This window comes from Bos taurus, chromosome 26, assembly GCF_002263795.3.
Source record: "Bos taurus isolate L1 Dominette 01449 registration number 42190680 breed Hereford chromosome 26, ARS-UCD2.0, whole genome shotgun sequence".
In the NCBI taxonomy this organism is placed as follows: domain Eukaryota; kingdom Metazoa; phylum Chordata; class Mammalia; order Artiodactyla; family Bovidae; genus Bos; species Bos taurus.
In genome coordinates this window covers 5,120,332-5,134,549 of record NC_037353.1, presented here as the reverse complement: position 1 = coordinate 5,134,549, position 14,218 = coordinate 5,120,332, and the positions used below count along the sequence as shown (strand labels likewise).

Below are 14,218 nucleotides of genomic sequence, written 5' to 3'. Positions count from 1 at the left end.
AAATTACCTGGCCTATTGGATAGTCATTTACCTTTGGTCTTTTATTTACTTACAAGATTATTATTCTATTGAGAGAGGGAGGGCTTTCTCTCTATTACTGTATTCACCCAATCAGCACACTGCCCAGAGCATAATAGGTGTTTGGTTATTGTGTACTGAATAAATGAACAGATTAAAAATTTTGACAGTCATCACTCTTGATATCCTTTTTCAAAAAGCACTTCTTGAGTGTGTGAATTATTTTCAGAGTAGCCCCAGCAGTTCATTGGAAGATGAGGATTAATGAGGGGCTGAAGCTATAAAGGCACTATTTTCTCTCTCAAAACTTTGAAATACATTAATTGTTGTTTGTTTTTAAAGGAGCCGTAGCTATAGTATAATAAGAAATGTATGTTTGACTTTCCACAATGATTCTAACTTATGTAGTGCATAAAAATAATAATAGATTGCATTCTATCTCTTTGTAAGTAAAGCAGACACTATAAAAGCTATGACTTTGTTTTCTCCTTTCCTGCTAATAATCATCACTCAATAAAAATTACCTGGTGACTACTTAGTGCCAGGAAATGTCTCAGGTACTTGGGCTATACTAGTGAACAAAGTATTGGAGAAGGAAATGGCAACCCACTCCAGTGTTCTTGCCTGGAGAATCCCAGGGATGGGGAGGCCTGGTGGGCTGCCGTCTATGGGGTCGCACAGAGTCAGACACGGCTGAAGCAACTTAGCAGCAGTAGCAGCAGTGAACAAAGTAGGCCCTGCACTAATAAAAAGGTCATTTCAATGAATTTTAGTAAAGTCAGAAAATAGCCAACAAACAAGCAAACAAAATAAACATATTATGCAATGTTAATGAGTGCTGTAGAGAAAAGGAAAAAAAAAAGAAGTGGTGAAGGGCATCTGGGAGAGTGAAGGATTATTATTTTATACAGGTTGGTCATAAAAAGACTTTTCATAAAGTTAATATTTGAGAAAGTTCTGAAGAAAGTGAGAGAACCAGCCATGGGTATAGCCTGGGAAAGAAAGTACCAAATATCAGACAAAGGGCCTGGAAGAAAGAAAACATATATGTTATGCTGCGAGAACAGCAAAGAGTGTGGCTTGAGTGGAAAGAACAGGAGAATCATAGGAGATGAGGTCAGAAGTGATGAGCCAGGGGCAAACTCATGGAGGATCTGAGTTTAAGAACAGACAGCAAGCCTTCTTGTGTAGAAAAAATGGTATTTCCTGGTCAAGCAGAATTACACTCCCTCTAGAAATGGTGTATGATTATAGTCTCCAACTGGTTAGCTCTTCAGTGACTCTTGTTTCCATGTAGATGGGCTAATACTTAAAACCTGCATATATATCACCAAGCATTAGCTAGCTAATGTTTTGACAAAAAACACAACAGCATCAACTACTCTCACAGTGTAATCACTATGTATTGATGTTTGCATACATCATGATATTTAATTCTCATCTAAAACCTATATGGGGATTTCCTGGTTGCTCAGATGGTAAAGAATCCACCTGCAATCAGAAGACCCGGCTTCAATCCCTGGGTCAGGAAGATCCCCTGGAGAAGGGAATAGCAACCCACTCCACTATTCTTGCCTGGAGAAATCTATGGACAGGGAAGTCTGGCAGGTTCAGTGATAGTATAATTTTAACAATACAGATGATAAATCTGTGAATTAGAATGGTTTTTAAAAATTGCCTAAATTTATAGCTAAAAAGTGGAATAAGGATACAAATTAAATCTGTCTGGAAAGTGAAAGAGAGAGAGAGAGACAAAGAGAGGAAGGAGATACCATGGACATATCATTTACTGATGACATCCTATATGTCAGGTCCCATGCTAGAACTTTATACATACTCTCTCATCCACCTAGGCTTGAATGTTTGAGGACTGAGTTTTCAGTTGCCCAGTCATGTCCAACTCTTTGTGACTCCATGGACTGCAGGATGCCAGGATTCCCTGTCCATCACCGTTTCGTGGGGTCTGCTCAAACTCATGTCCATTGAGTTGGTGATGCCATACAATCATCTTGTCCTCTGTTGTCCCCTTCTCCTCCTCCCTTCAATCTTTCCCCAAATCAGGGTCTTTTCTAATGAGTTGGCTCCTCACATCAGGTAGCCAAAGTACTGGAGCTTCAGTTTAAGCATCAGACATTCCAATGAATATTCAGGATTGATTTCCTATAGGATTGATTGGTCTGATCTCCTTGCAGTCCAAGGGACTCTCAAGAGTCTTCTCCAACACTACAGTTCAAAAGCATCAATTCTTCAGCACTCAGCCTTCTATATGGTTCAACTTTCACATCCATACATGACTACTGGAAAAACCATAGCTTTGACTAAACAGATCTTTGTGGGCAAAGTAATGTCTCTGCTTTTTCATATGCTGTCTAGGTTTGTCATAGCTTTTCTTCCAAAGAGCAAGAATGTTTTAATTGAATGGTAGCAGTCACCATCTACAGTGATTTTGGAACCCAAGAAAATAAAATTTCTCACTGTTCTCCATTGTTTCTTCACCTGTTTGTCATGAAGTGATGGGAACCAGATGCCATGATCTTTACTTTTGAATGTTGAGTTTTAAGCCAGTTTTTTCACTGTCCTCTTTCACTTTCATCAAGAGGCTCTTTAGTTTCTCTTCACTTCCACATTTTTTTGTGATCCACACAGTCAACACCTTTAGCAAAGTCAATGAAGTTGAAGTAGATGTTCTTCCATAATTCTCTTGCTTTTTCTATGATCCAACCGATGTTGGCAATTTGATCTCTGGTTCTTCTGCCTTTTCTAAATCCAGCTTGAACATCTGGAACTTCTAGGTTCACGTACTGCTGAAGCTGAGCTTAGAGAATTTTGAGCATTATTTTGCTAGCATGTGAAATGAATGCAATTGTGCAGTAGTTTGAACATTCTTTGGCATTGCCCTACTTTGGGTTGAGTACTGAGAGTGTTAGTCTAAAGATCTGATCAGAAGCTACACACTGAATTTCCTATTAGCTCTCAGCCACCTAAGATTAATGGCCTACAATAGTGGTTTTCTAACTGTTCTCTGAGAAGTAATAAGATCTTTGCCAGTAGCCATAATGGTTGGAAAGAGGGGTACTCTCAATAACATAGGCCACTTCTGCTACATCCACAGCAGTTTCATTTGATTCTGCTTTACATCCAGGGGTGAGTCAAAAGATTTAATTAACAATATTTTTAAATATCTGGCTTATAGATCTTTCAAGATCTTATAGAGTATCATTTATACCTGAATGACTAAGGCTTCTCTGTTGCGATGTACCTGGATGGAGTCCTCAATGCAAAAAACTCCACTCAAAGATGTGCATTTTGTCAGCACAGGCTGCCATATACAAACACCATAGATTGAGTGGTTTAAAATACAGATATTGATTTCTCACAATTTGAGAGGTCGGAAAGCCCAGGATCAAGGTGCCAGATTTGGTTCCTGGTGTAGGCCTTTGTTCTGGCTTGTAGATGTCCACCTTCTCACCGTGTCCTCTCATAGCAAAAGAGAGAAAGACCTTTTGTCTCTCTTTTTCCTTGTATAAAAACCCTTAGTGCAACATACAGCCCCTACCCTCATGACCACAATCAAATCCAAGTACCTCTCAAAGGCCCCATCTCCAAATGCTATCACGTCGGGGGTTAGGATTTCAAGGCATGCATTTTGTGGGTGGACATGATTTGGTCCATAGTACGTTTAAGCTGAGTGCATGCCCTTTAAGATTATTAACAACTTCTATGAATATTTCTTTTTTCTAACATTTCCATTGAATAATTCAATTTTCAATTTTCTTTTCTAACATTTTATTTCATAGTCTGCAATCTTTTTGGCTCATTTGAATATTCAAGTTGAATATAAATTTATTTTCAATGATCCCTAAAAGTTAATAGATGATACTAAAAGGAACACCATTTAGATGTAGTGTTTTATTTTGTTTGTTTGTTTTTTAATAAAACTACAGGCATGTTAAGTTGCTTTAGTGGTATACAACTTTTTGCAGCCCCATGGACTGTAGCCTCCCAGGTTCCTCTGTCCATGGGATTGTCCAGGCAAGAATACTCAGTGGATTGCTATGCTTCCCTCCATAGCATCTTCCTGACCCAGGGATTGAACCCTTGACTCTTATGTCTCGTGCACTGGCAAATGGGTTCTTTACCAATATCACCACCTGGGACACCCAAATAGAACTATAATTTGATATAATTTCTTTTATACTGATACTTTATTGATAATGCTAGTGCATATTTTTGGTTTTAATTACACTAACAATGAATATATAAATCAGTTGACATCTGTATATTTGGTTCTAGATCATTATATATGATTAAAATGCCCTCTATATTATGGAAAGAAATAAGAATTTATGATATTTACCACTGAAGTCCATGCAAACAGCTAAATTTTTCCATAAAGTGACATTTTGAGAAAAGAATAGTCAGACAATGGATTTTAATTTGACCCTCTCTTAAAACTAGTTATTTATTTAATATAGGAACTTTAATTGTTTATATTTCATTCAAATTAACATGTGATGTTTTTATATACAATATAAGATATTGATCGGATTCACTTCTCCCCTCCATCAGCATGTATATTTTCCCATGGGTACAAGTCTTTATTTTTAGTCAAGTATTAGAATTAGCAAGCATTACTTAGCAGTTCCTTGTCATTACCTACTTAACCAATAGAGGGAGTTGATCAGATATAAATAAATTAAACGTAATGCTTCTCACACTCTTTGTTCTCACATCTCAAATCACATGCATCATGCATCTTTACTGTAGAATATCGTATATTTTAGGGGCACATGGCAACAGAAATAAAAATCCTTTCATCTGACAGATGCCCACCACACAATCTAATTATCATTCTTAGGGCCAGATTGTACCATTCTTACTCTAAGGTAAGAAAGAAAACCTGCTACCATACTTCCTACCCAGTAGCAAAGAAATATGAATCATCATTTAAAATCATGCCTGGTGGTCATCATAGCATTTAAAGCCCATGGAACACTGAGAATATAATTTTAATTTTGTTTTTAGATATCTATAGATATATTTTCTATTTATAGTTCACTCAGATTCAATTAGGTAATCTATTATTTGATTAATTATATAGCTATCAAATCTTTCAGGGCTCTCACTGTTTCAACAACAGTGGGAAAGTGTCTTCTTTCATCACTTATATACACTACTGTTTGTGGTCTAATTTAATATTCTAGCAAGTGATATTAAAATCATTGTATCAGATATGATAAATTGATGATAATAATACATTCTTAAAGTAAAACCAATAGATAAAAAATGTTTAAAATATAATCCTTTAACTCTAAAAATATCATTTATGGATGAAAGTAGGGAGTAGGATTTTGTTAAATATTTTAAGACAACTTCCCATTTCCATGCAATTGGATTACCAATGCTTACAGAAATCAACTAAAGACATACAATATCTTTCTTGGAAGTTATCCTGGGGTATATTTCTTGGAAAATATTTTGAGGTATGTGCAATGAACCTGGTATGATTTCAAGTAACTTTCATTGACAGTGGCAAAGGTGTGAGAGTGGAATATTTTGAGGAAAAGAAGACAGTTTTTTGTTAACTTACTGATTACTCAAGGATATTATCAAGTAAATACAATGTAGACCTCTACAGGAGACAGAATCTAAAATTAAGTAATGCAGTAATATAATACTGTAATAAAGTAATGCAGTACTATAAATTATATCAGTTTAGTATTAAGGACATTAACCATACAAGAAATGAGACATACAGATCAGAAAGAAAATATAAAACATCATTATTTATAGGCAAAAATGTTGTCAACATAGAGATTACAAAGAAATTACAAAGTACTGCGGTCAAGAAGAGACATCAGCATGTTTGGTGAAAACAGATGATAAAATTGTCAGCATTTCTGACTCTGTAGTAACCATCAAAAATTAACATTGATGTAGACATAAAGAGAAGACTTGTGGACACAGTAGGGGAAGGAGAAGGTGGGACAAATTGAGAAAACAGCATGGAAACATATATCACCATATGTAAAATAGATAGCAAATGGGAAATTGCTGTGTGACACAGGAAGCTCAATCCAGTGCCCTGTGACAACCTAGAAGGGTAGGAGATGGGAGGGAGGTTCAAGAGGGAAGTTGTATATAGACATGGTTGATTCATGTTGATGTATGACAGAGAGTAATTATCCTCCAATAAAATATTTTTTAAAAATAAAATTGATAACTAATAAGAACTTACTGTATAGAACAGGGAACTCTACCCAATACTCTGTAATGAACAACATGGGAAAAGTATCTAAAAAGGAGTGGATATTTGGATATGTATAACTCATTCACTTTGTTGTACAGCAAAAAGTAATGCAACGCTGTAAATCAACTATACTCCAATAAACATTTTTTAAAAAGAAAAAAAAATTAACATTGAGAAAATACATTTTTTAATTGAAAACACACTAGGTAACAACAATAGGGTAAGCAGAGCCAGAGATACTAGCCCTCACTTCCCCCACAAACCTTAATAGCCATCCACAGATGAAGACTGCTCTGGGAGAACTCACGAGAACAGCTTAGAGCCTACAGCAACACAGTGGTGCGAAATATCAAGAATGACCCATGGAAAATATGGCAGGGGAAACTGGCATGGCTGAGATGTCAGAACAGCAAGGACGAGTGAAGAAGAGTGGGAGTTGTGAGAGTCAGCCATGCGGCGGTGCCATCTCAGTCTCCAGTGGCCTGTTCCGTGGAGGATCCTGGTAGCCTTTGCTGCTGAAGACCTCAACAACTTCCATAACAGTAATGGATATTTAACATTCAATGTATAAAGGCAGCTTTCACAGAGAAGAACTCCCTAGCATTTATCCATAATATTCATCGGCATGGACCCCTGGGTGTGCTCTCAAAAAAACACCAATAGCTTTGCCACTGAAGTAACCAAAGGCCAATCCTGCTGAAGCCCCCTGAGAAGGAGACATTGCTGCATCTGCCTCAGAGGGAGCTGCTGTTGTGGTGCATCACAGGACCCCACGTAAGTTTCAGTGCTGCTGAGGCAAGAAAGACAGGGCTGGCCTCAAGGACTGCCAGCTCAGGTGCAGGCATTAGGCAGAAGGCAAAACTGCCTCCTTGTTTTGTACTTAATGAGGCCATGACAGGTGGAGGAACTGCATCTAAAATAGAAACTTTGTCTGTGGTCCTACCACCACCCTGAACCACACTGTGATCTCATCTAAAATAGAAACTTTGTAGCATCTGAACAAGAAACTCTGATCATGAAAACTGTAGAGGATGCATAATAAAAACAGACACAGAGACCAGTGGAACAGAATGAGAGCCTAGATACAAACCCCCACACACATGGTCCATTTTTGCAAGGGAGTTAAGAATACTCATCTTCAATGAATGGTGTTGGGAAACCTGAATGGCCACACTCAAAAGAATGAAACTGGACCCATATCTCACACCACTCACAAAAATTAACTCAAAATGCATATAAAAACTTAAATATAAGACCTGAAACTGTAAAACTCCTAAAATAAAACCTAGAAGAAGAGAACATAAGGCACACCTTCACATTGGACTTCACAGTGATTTTTTAAAAAAATTTTAGTATAAATTTATTTATTTTAATTGGAGGCTAATTATTTTACAATATTGTATTGGTTTTGCCATACATTGACATGATTTAATATGATCCTAAAGCATAGATAACAAAAGCAAGAATAGGTAAGTGAGGCATCAAACTTAAGTGCTTCTACAAAGTAAAGGAAACAATCCACAACATAGAAAGACAACCTATAGGATGGGAGAATATACCTGCAAACCATATACCTAAGAGGTTAATATCTAAAATGGACTTCTAGAACTTAAGAGCAAAAAATCATAACTAAAAAAAAATGGGTGAAGGATCTGAATAGACATTTTTTTTTTTCAAATAAGACCTACAAATGAACATCAGCTACTTTAAAAGTTGTTCATGTGAAAATATGAGCAAAAGTGAACCCTTGTGCACTGTTGGTAGGAATGTGAGTTGGTACAGTTGCTATGGAAAATACTTGGAATATATAGGAAATACTATGCCATACTTGGAGGTTCCTCAAAATTTAAAAGTAAAACTAATGATCCACTAACCCCACTTCTGGGATTACATCCAAAGTTAAGTGAAATCAGAAACCAGAAGGGATCTGTGCATTCCCGTGATGTCATGTTCCGTGCTATGCTCAGTCCCTCAGTCATGTGCAACTATTTGCGACCCCATGGACTGTAGCCTGCAAAGCTCTTCTGTCCATGGGATTTTCCTAGCAGGAATGCTAGAGTGGGTTATTATTTCCTCCTCCAGGGGATCTTCCTAACCCAAGGATCGAAACTGCCTCTCTTACCTCTCCTGCACTGCAGATTCTTTACTGCTGAGCCACTAAAGGTACAAACAAATAAGTGCTTATTGACCGTTAGCTATTATTACTGTTATTCCCAATGGAAACTATGATCACTACTATAATTTTATCATACTGCAACCATTCTGATTAGGAGGGATTACATTCCCATTGCTTAGTTGCTCAGCCACGTTTGACTCTGCGCTCCTGTGAACCATAGCCCACCAGGCTTCTCTCTCCATGGGATTTTTCAGGTGAGATAACTGGAATGGGTTGCCATTTTCTACTCCAGGGGATCTTCCTCACCCAGGGATCAAACCTGGGTCTCCTGCCTCTCCTGCATTTCAGGGAGATTCTTTACCCACTGAGCCACTGGGGAAGCTCCACTGTCCTATTACTACAGCATTATTTACATTAATCATGATATGTAAGCACCCTGTCACATCTGCAAATGGTTGCTTAGATTACAAGTTTTAGCTCTAATTATTAATATATTCTATTATATATAATAGTATCACATTGATGGCTGCTTGAAAATAAAGACGTTTCTAAATTTACAAGGCTGTGGAAATAACACAGATGAGGATGGTGGCTTAGCCCTAGGTTACTTTCCTCATATTATTCTATTTGCTCAGAATGCTACAAGATCTCTTTTCTACTTCAAAAATTTTGCACTAAATTCTTTGTAGTTTGGGACTCATTTCAACATACCTCATTCATAGTTCTCTGCATTTACCTACTATATCTCAAGGATTGTAATACAGTGAGACATGACTTTGAATTTACTTCTAAGTCCTTCTGTTTAAATATGTCCCTAGACTTTCTCTGCTACTGAAAGTTAGTGAATGGCAAAATAAATGCAAATAACAAATTGAGATTAACATAAAATATTGATATTAGACATTAGGTTCACAATAAACATATTAATATAAATAGTACAAAATAAATGCATGTTAAAAATAGCCAGGCATCCTAAGTTGGGCAGCTTTTTGTGGACAAACTCTTATGATCTCAACTTTAAATTCCATAACACTGCAGCAGGTTCCATTGGTAAAACCATTCCTTTTGTTTGCATGACAAAATTAAGTATATTGGTAATAAGATGATTCTAACTTCTAAATATGTTTTTAAAGTATTTACTTTAAATTACTTGATCTCTGCCAATAAAGGTATGTAGTTTTATGCTACATTAAATAACTTTGTAAACTTACAACTTCAAAAAAGGTTATAGTTGTGAGAAAATTCCAGAGTGGAGAAGGGTATTGACTACTATTAGTTTTAAATAATAAGAAAATTATTTTACTATTTTAAATCAATATTCTACTTATTTGCTATCCCAATACGGTACAGCATGAAAGACAGCTTTCGTTTCTATTTCCAGATGAAGCACACATTTTTTAAAGAGCATGTGGTACTGTCTGCCTTCTCAAATCTCACTTAATTTCCCATTGTAATTAGCAGTACTTTCTCTTAATTATCACTGCCCTTCTTAGAACAGTCTCAGATATATAAAAATTAATTACCTGGAACTCACATCTTTATAATTTTAACCTTTTTATGCTTCACTTGTTCACAGTGACATTTATTTAAAACAGTTATCAGGCAACTGCATATAGTAGACATGTGATTTATCAAAAAGGGAAGGAAGAGAAAAAAGAAATATAGAACATTAAGCTTTCAATGGTATTTTGAGGTATTTTTAGAAATTATTAGTTCATCAAAACTTATTTTGACATGACTGAAAGACATATGTCATTACAATGATATTAATGCAAGATCACTGTTTCATTAAGCCATCACATCACTTATCACACATTTACATTGAAAATATGTTCAAAGTTCTCCTTCCCCTACTTTTTAATTGTGATAAGGAACTTTGCAGATTATAGCCATTTTAAATTCAAAATAAAAAAATCAAGATCATCTACCTGGTCACAGGATTTGATATAGTCCTCAATTTGACTTCCTTCTAAATAGTTTTACAGAATGAATTAAGATTGTCTATTTATGTGGATTCTATATTTTTGTTAGAAATTAATTAACATGCCCCTAGTTTTTTTTTTAACTTCTACAGCAGCTCAGTGAAATAGAAGACCTTTTCTAACCTATGCCTTTAACTATAACTAGCCATCTTAAAAGACAGTTATCCAGTCTCTATTCCACATAGCCTTCTCCTCCTTTATTTCTACTGTCTTTACCAAGTCCTTATTTCTGACCCATGACCTCGACCCTTGACCCTTGATTTTCAAATTTCTTTCTTTTACTGCTAAATGTTGGGATGAGTGGTCTAATATAATGCTGTTATCATTTCCACCTCTTGCTTTTTAGTGTCAAACCTATCTTTGCTTTGAAGCCATACATTACCATCATACTATGATATTTTTCTTCTTTTCTTACATTCCTTTTCAACTTCTATATTCATATTTTATATAGTATTCAACTCTATTGACCACTCCCTTATCCTCAAGGAAGTGTCATTGTCTGTTTTTATAGATGCTCCTGCAGGAAAGGGGTCTTGTACATCAACATCTTAAGCTAAGTGTCCTGTTTTTCAACTTTTGCTGGCCTATAGACATAACAAATATAAAGTAATCATGGGATGTATAGTACATTGTCTGTGTATAAAAGCGTAGCGTTTGCCTAACTGAATCTTAATATGACCCCCAAAGTTAAGCAAAGTATTAAAAAGTTTTAAAAATGCCTTTGCTTAAAACAAGAGTGGATGGTTTTCTAACTTTTAAAATATATGTTTACAAATTATTGAATGCTTCATGTAGATTTTTACCTTGCTGTTATGTCAGGTTTCCCAAAACTTAATTTACAGTTAATTACATGTAGGAACACAAACTTGTCTATAATTGGGTAGAGGAAGTCTCAGCCTACTTAAATAAATTGCTTTCAGTTTGTGAAGTAAGGCTAAATTTCTTATATTAACAACAGGCTTGCAACCTTCTTAAAGAAATTTGTTATAACCTCAACTTTCATATTTTGACAGCGTGAAAATAAACAACAAAAATTCCAGAAACACCCACAATTAAAAAACACCACCTGGAATCATGACTAAAAATATATAAAAGAAATGGTTTATGAGTAAGGCAGTGATTCTGTTTCCCAAACAATTTATACTCTTCATTTTAGCAAAACTTAACTAAATGAAAACATAAAAATTGATTCTATGAATATCCTTTCTTGGACATTTAACATACTATTTTAAAGTAAAATTATTATCTTTGAAATATTCTCTAGGAATGAATTCCATGTTGTCAGTAGCAACACTAATTCATAACTAAATGCATTTAGGGTGCAAAATGGGAGTGGAATCTGCCTCTAGGAGATGTTGACCTTCTGTTTTACAATTTATTTTATAATATTCTTCAGTGTAGTATTTTAAAATTGTACTTAGCTATAATAAGTGCCAAGATAACTGTATACTGGGAAGGATAATTTTAGTACTACCATCTATAAAAGAGACCAATAAATCTGGAAGGATGTTGCTCTGTAATTTAACTCTCGCCAGTGCCAACACAACTATTATTTAATTGCAGGTAACTATCAGTTCCTTTTAACTATTATTACTTTGCCAACAAAGGTTTGTCTAGTTAAGGCTATGGTTTTTCCTGTGGTCATGTATGGATGTGAGAGTTGGACTGTGAAGAAGGCTGAGTGCCGAAGAATTGATGCTTCTGAACTGTGGTGTTGGAGAAGACTCTTGAGAGTCCCTTGGACGGCAAGGAGATCCAACCAGTCCATTCTGAAGGAGATCAGCCCTGGGATTTCTTTGGAAGGACTGATGCTAAAGCTGAAACTCCAGTATTGGGCCACCTCATGCTAAGAGTTGACTCATTGGAAAAGAGTCTGATGCTGGGAGGGATTGGAGGCAAGAGGAGAAGGGGACGACAGAGGGTGTGATGGCTGGATGGCATAACTGACTCGATGGATGTGAGTCTGAGTGAACTCCGGGAGTTGGTGATGGACAGGGAGGCCTGGTGTGCTGAGATTCATGGGGTCGCAAAGAGTTGGACACGACTGAGTGACTGATCTGATCTGATTGTTTCCTTAATCAAAAGTAATATTTCAGGTGTTAAAGAAATAAATTACATAGTAACACACCACAAATATTCTAAGGTAATAAAAGCAATAGCATATTCCCATGTCAGTCAAAACAGAGTATAATTCAGTTTTCAAAGGTGTTAAATTCACGTTGTCTTAACCCAGAAATAAATAAGCCTATGTATTTATGGCCAATTGATCTACAACAAAGGAGGCAGGGATACACAGTGGAGAAAAGACAGTCTCTTCAATAAGTGGTGCTGAGAAAACTAGATAATTACATGTGAAAGTGTGAATTTAGAACATTCTCTAACACCATATTCAAAAATAACTCAAAACTAAGACCTGAATGTAAGACTGGATACTATAAAGCTCCTAGAAGAAAACATAGACAGAACACTCTTTGATGTAAATTGAAGAAATATTTAGGGGAATCTATCTCCTAAAGTAAAGGAAATAAAAGACAAAATAAACAAATGGGAGTGAATTAAACTTAAAATCTTTTGCACAGTAAAGGAAATTGTTGACAAAACAGAGGCAACCTATAGATGGGAGAAAATATTTGCAAATGATGGGATTGATAAGGAATTAATATCCATATATATAAACAGCTCATATTACTCAATATCAAAAAAAAAAAATGTACAGAAGAACTGAATAGACATTTTTCCAAAGAGGAAATGCATATGTGTAAAAGGCACATGAAAATATGCTCACTAATCTTTCAGTTCAGTTCAGTGACTCAGTCGTGTCCGACTCTTTGCGACCCCATGAATCGCAGCATGTCAGGCCTCCCTGTCCATCACCAACTCCCAGAGTTCATTCAGACTCATGTCCATTGAGTCAGTGATGCCATCTAGCCGTCTCATCCTCTGTCATCCCCTTCTCCTCCTGCCCCCAATCCCTCCCAGCATCAGAGTCTTTTCCAATGAGTCAACTTCACATGAGGTGGCCCAATACTGGAGTTTCAGCTTTAGCATCATTCCTTCCAAAGAAATCCCAGGGCTGATCTCCTTCAGAATGGATTGGTTGGATCTCCTTGCAATCCAAGGGACTCTCAAGAGTCTTCTCTAACACCATAGTTCAAAAGCATCAATTCTTCAGCACTCAGCATTTTTCACAGTCCAACTCTCACATCCATACATGACCACGGGAAAAACCATAGCCTTGACTGTTGGCAAAGTAATGTCTCTGCTTTTCAATATGCTATCTAGGTTGATCATAATTTTTCTTCCAAGGAGTAAGCGTCTTTTAATTTCATGGCTGCAGTCACCGTCTGCAGTGATTTTGGAGCCCAGAAAAATAAAAGTCTGACACTGTTTCCCCATCTATGTCCCATGAAGTGATGGGACCAGATGCCATGATCTTTGTTTTCTGAATGTTGAGTTTTAAGCCAAATTTTTCACTCTTCTCTTTCACCTTCATCAAGAGGCTTTTTAGTTCCTCTTCACTTTTTGCCATAAAGGGTGGTGTCATCTGCATATCTGAGCTTATTGATATTTCTCCTGGCAATCTTGATTCCAGCTTGTGCTTCTTCCAGTCCAGCATTTCTCATGATGTACTCTGCATAGAAGTTAAATAAGCAGGGTAACAATATACAGCCTTGATGTACTCCTTTTCCTATTTGGAACCAGTCTGTTGTTCCATGTCCAGTTCTAACTGTTGCTTCCTGATCTGCATACAAATTTATTAAGAGGCAGGTCAGGTGGTCTGGTATTCCCATCTCTTTCAGAATTTCCCACAGTTTATTATGATCTACACAGTCAAGGCTTTGGCATAGTCAA

General features: G+C 36.4%; 1 protein-coding gene across 1 annotated transcript in view; it reads right to left on the bottom strand.

Moving 5' to 3' along the window:
* PCDH15 (protocadherin related 15) overlaps nucleotides 1-14,218 on the bottom strand; it is a 1,060,244-nt gene that overhangs the window by 434,748 nt on the left and 611,278 nt on the right. The gene's annotated exons all lie outside the window — the stretch shown is intronic.